Source organism: Rana temporaria, chromosome 5, assembly GCF_905171775.1.
Source record: "Rana temporaria chromosome 5, aRanTem1.1, whole genome shotgun sequence".
NCBI classification, from domain to species: domain Eukaryota; kingdom Metazoa; phylum Chordata; class Amphibia; order Anura; family Ranidae; genus Rana; species Rana temporaria.
The window spans coordinates 129,877,321-129,882,558 of record NC_053493.1 but is presented as its reverse complement, the minus strand read 5'-3'; positions in this window follow the sequence as shown (position 1 = coordinate 129,882,558).

The window sequence follows — 5,238 nt, the reverse complement described above, 5'->3', positions numbered from 1 at the left end:
CTTCCCTAGGTTCAGCCTCACTCTCATTCCTCCTCATTCACCCTCCCTGGTCACATTAACCCTTCTTTCTCCAAAATGCACTTAATCCAAATTTCTTAGCACCAAAACACTTAATAGTAAACAGTAGAGCATCACAAAACCATTATAAAAGAAAAAGATGTATTGCTAAATTCACCCTGTAAAGCCACAACATTAAAAGCCAATAAAAAAAATAAAAAAACAATAAACTACATTAAAGTGGTTACAAAGGTTTGTCTTTTATTTTCTAAATTGGTTCCTTTACGCTAGTGCATTGTTGGTTCACTTACCTTTTCCTTCGATTTCCCATCTCCTGCCGCGTACACACGGTAGTTTTTTGGCATGAAATAAAAAAACATTTTTTAAACCTTATTTAAAATGATCGTGTGTGGGCTTGACATCGTTTTCCGTCTTCTGAAAAAAAACAACAAAAAAATTCGAACATGCTTCCATTTTTTATGTCGTTTTTGAAAATGTCATTTTTTGTGTTGTAAAAAATTATCGTGTGTGGGCTAAAACGACGTTTTTAAACCCGCGCATGCTCAGAAGCAAGTTATGAGACGGGAGCGCTCGTTCTGGTAAAACTATCATTCATAATGGAGTAAGCACATTCATCACGCTGTAACAGACAGTAAAGCGCAAATCGTCTTTTACTAACACGGAATCAGCTAAAGCAGCCCAAAGGCGAATGGAACTTCCGCTTTATAGTGCCGTCGTACGTGTTGTACGTCACCGCGCTTTGCTTTCATGACAAAAAGTGATCGTGTGTACGGAGCATAAATGTTTTTTTTCTTTGTTTTCTTTGTCTGAATTTCTCACTTTCAGTCTCTCCTCAGTAAGGTGTTCAGTAAGCTGTTCTAAATGACTTTTCTCCGCTCAGATGATGGTGGAAACCTTACTGAGGAGGAACAGGAAGTGAGAAATTCAAACAAAGAAAAAAAACAAGGGAAATCTAAGGAAAAGGTAAGTGAACCAACAATGCACTAGCCTAAAGGAACCAATTTAGAAAATAAAAGACAAACCTTTACAACCACTTTAAGTTCCTTCGGGTTGCTAGCCTGTGTATTTATTCACGCTCTTTACAGTTTAACAGGTTTATGATATCATCCGCTCTCCTTTTAATCGCCAAAAAAATAAATAAAATTTAAGTATACCTAAAGGCAAAATTATTTTTATTTTTTATTGGATAGAGTGGAGAGGGATTAGAACACCTGTCAGGTTTTAATTGCTGTCTGTGTCTCCGTTCAGGAGACTCACCCTTTCTATTTGTCCCATTTACCAAAATGGCCAAAGTTGAAAATAAAAGAATATCACACATTTTAGGTTGTCATCAGAACAGGAATAGATGGGAAATCTTCCAACGGGGACAACTAGTTCTGGTGTCCCTAGTGACAACCAGGGATTCTCTCACTTTATAGGGATTTCCTCTCACTTCCTGTTTTGACTATGGGACAGGTAGTTAAAGGGGTTGTAAAGGAATTCCCCCCCCCCCTCTAAATAGCTTCCTTTACCTTAGTGCAGTCCTCCTTCACTTACCTCATCCTTCAATTTTGCTTTTAAATGTCCTTATTTCTTTTGAGAAATGCTCACTTCCTGTTCTTCTATCTGTAACTCAACACCGTAATGCGAGGCTTTCTTCCTGGTGTGGAGAAAGCCTCTTGAGGGGGGAGGGAGCGAGCAGGAGTGGTACACACCCGAGAGACCGTGAAGGAATGGATGCATTCCCTGATCCTGGCGAGCTTGTCAGCCGGGAGCCTGGCCTGCATGGCTTTGGTGTCCAAGATGACTCCCAGAAAGGTGAGAGTTGTTGCCGGGCCCTCCAGCTTCTTGATTGCCAGCGGCACATTGAGTGCTGCAAAGACCGCCAGCAACTTTTGCAAATCCCTGGGGACTCGCTGGGGACTCTCAATGAGAAGGAAGTCATCCAGGTAGTGAATGACCGCATGACACCGCTCCACATGGATGAGAATCCACTCAAGTGCTTGTGCAAAAATGTTAAAAAGCCACAGACTGCTCTTAGACCCGAAGGTAAGTCTGGTGGCAAAATAATACAAGTCTCTCCACTTAATCCTGTGCCACTGCCAGAGTGACGTCGCGATCGGTAGGAGCTTGAAAGCGTCTGCTATGTCAGCTTTGGACAGCCAAGCCCCCCGCCCTACATCGATGACCTGTTGGATGGCCTGATCAATAGATGCATATTTGAGGGAAAACTCTTCAGATGGGATCAACAAGTTTAGGCTAGGCACATCGGAGCAATGAGGGGCGGACAAGTCATAGATTAATCTCAATTTATTCGAAAACTTCCCCTTAACCAGACCCAACTGATTGACCCTCCAGAACTGAAATGGAGACACTGCAAAAGGCCCAATGATGAACCCCTTGTCCAGTTCGGACTGGAGTAGCACATCCACCGCTCCCATGTCCCCGTCACAAGACCTGAGATTAGGACATTCAAAGGTTTCTAACGGCAAGGTGACAAACCCGGTGTGGAAGCCTCGGGTGAACCCTTCCACCAAAAAGGGGCCTAGCTCAGTGGATGGGTGGGAGGACAAACAGACCTGCAAAAACTTGATGTTTATGCGGCTTAGTCAACTGTTCTTGCCCTGTCTGAGCGAACAGGAAGATTTGGGATGGGCCCTAAAACAGCCTGAACAGATGTGCAGCACTCGGCACTGACCGTAGTTGCAGACCCCGTGATTGAAATTGTTGCAGATGGGCGATCTCCCCAAATACTGAATGGGCCGACCCAACTTATCTGCGGTAGGTGCCTGTGCAGGCGCTGGAAGGGACCCGGGGAAAGCCCTGGAAGTGCCCGGGAGGACCGGAGATTCTGTGTTGGGGCACCAATAGGCTGTGTGAGAGGATGACTGGCTGGTGGCGCAGACCGGTGACCTCAACCCCGCAAAATGACGGCAGAACAGCTCCGTGTCTATCCTGCTCCAACCTACCACCACCTGGTGCTGGGCCAACAAAGCAGCGGCTTTGGCGGAGAATGACCGATGATAGTCATAAAACGCAGAGCCTCTGAATTTGTGACCCAACTCCACCACCGCATAGAGGTAGTGGTCCAATTCCTCTCTCCTAAGGGGACTGACAGAGCAGACTACATCCCTGAAGATGCTGAAAGCCAGCACAAACTCAGGGACAGAGAGCTTTCCGATTCAACCTGGGATCCCTGGACTTGATGATGACAGAAACGTCCCCACAGGCGTACAACTTGTTGTCCGCCACGTCATGAGTGGCTATCAGCAAGGACGCCAGATTTACATCCTTCCCATCTAGGATGTCCTTTCTGATGCTTGCCGGAATGAAATGGACTGGGGTAACAGAAGGGACACCGGAGCTGGTACCTGACGGTGAAGGCCCAAGAACCGAGGGAACCTCGGGCCCAGCCAAGACCACAGGAAAAGCCGGAACCACCGGGGCAGGAACAGGACTGGCCTCCAGAACCTCCACCCTGGCTCTTAAATCCTGGAATGAGCCTGCTAGAGAGCTGAGGGTGGAATGAATCTGAGTCAGGGATTCTGCCATGGCACGAAGAGTGACCTGTTCTGCGTCAGAACTTGCAGGGGAGGGGAACAAAAGTCTAAACAGTTCAGCTTTGCGTGCTGACACCGGGTGAGCAATGCCCCTGAGCCGCAACTCCGCTATCAATCTCGGGACAGTCCAGGATCTCAGGGAAGGTGTGCCGCCCCGATCTGACCCCCTTGTTGAAGAAGGGGAACCAGAGGCGAAATCTTCAATATCCGCTGCTTGAGACATGCCCTAAACCAGAGGAAAACAAACAAAAACCATGACAGAACCTACTACAGACCAACAAACTAGAAACCACAGTCAATGCCTCACCCGCCCGCTGGCAGCAACGGGTGACTCAGTGACTCAAATGACTCAGTGGCCTCCAGAGAGGGACAGACCTCTGACTACAACCTGGCGGGCTCTATCCCAGGAAAACACACCTTTACCAATTGCTGCAGTTTGGGGGGGGATGAGGTGACAAACAGATTGACCTCTAACCTGGGACACATGAAAGGTTAAATGTTACTATGCATCGATGATGAGAATGAATAAAAGGTTTACCTGTGACTTGAAATGGCAGCAGAACGTATCTGAAGCACAGGGATTGCAGGGTTAAATGAGGGTTGAATGAAAGTTGAAAGAGAGTTGAAGGAGGGTTGAAAAGAGGGTTGAAAAAAGGGGTAAAATGAGGGTAAAAGAGAGTTGCATGAGGGTTACATGAGGGTTGAGTGATGGTACTGCCCCCCCCCCCCCCCGCAAAAGCAAAGCTCACTGAAACTTGGCCAGAGCGCAACAGGACTCCCCCTCCCCTACCCCCCGCAACGCTGTGTGACACCCGTCCACCGACAACACCCCCCCCTGGTGACAACACCCCCTCCCCCCCCCGATACCTGTACGAGGTGTACCGAATGGCCTGCCACAGACCGTTGAGCGGAGCCTAGCGAGAAGGCGGAGCAGACCGAGGAGGCTTCGTTTTGGGCAGAGAGCCCTCTCTTCCTTGTGGAGCCGGTGAGTCACTTGGGGATGACGTCACGCTACGCGACCTTAACGCTAGCAACCAGCACCCTGAACAAACGAAGGTCCAGCCGTGAGAGAAAGGAGAAGGAGAGTGGGTTTAAATACCCCCGACTCCTCCTACAAACTCAGGCCAGCCTACGGCCGGCCTTCCCATTAGTCCATTTTATGCTTGCCTAGTTACCAACCTTATTGGGTGACAATCTATTAAGTTTGTCTTTATTACCTGGTTTGGTGCCTGTTTTCTTTTGCTATAGCACTACTACTGGATACTAGGTATTATTTCAACGATCTCCTGGAATATTGTATGTTTGCACACTTGACCTGGTGTTTTAGAGAGGCTGAGTTTTTTTTTTTTAGAATACGTCGAGGCAAAAATCCATCCTAACCAGTGGCTCCTTTGGGGGTAGTGCTACATGTACATTCCAAAATCAGGAATTGCCATGTACAGTTCATCTGTCCTATTTCTTAATAAGTCTTAACACTGACACTCTTTACTGTGTGAGTAATCAAGAATATTTAGAGCCGGTTCACACTGGGGCGACTCGTCAGGCGACTCAGCCACCGGACAAGTCGCGTCTAGAGTTGAGCGGACACCTGGATGTTCGAGTTCGACGGGTTCGGCCGAACTTCGGAAAAAAGTCCGGGTTCGGGACCCGAACTTGACCCCGAACCCGAACCCCATTGAAG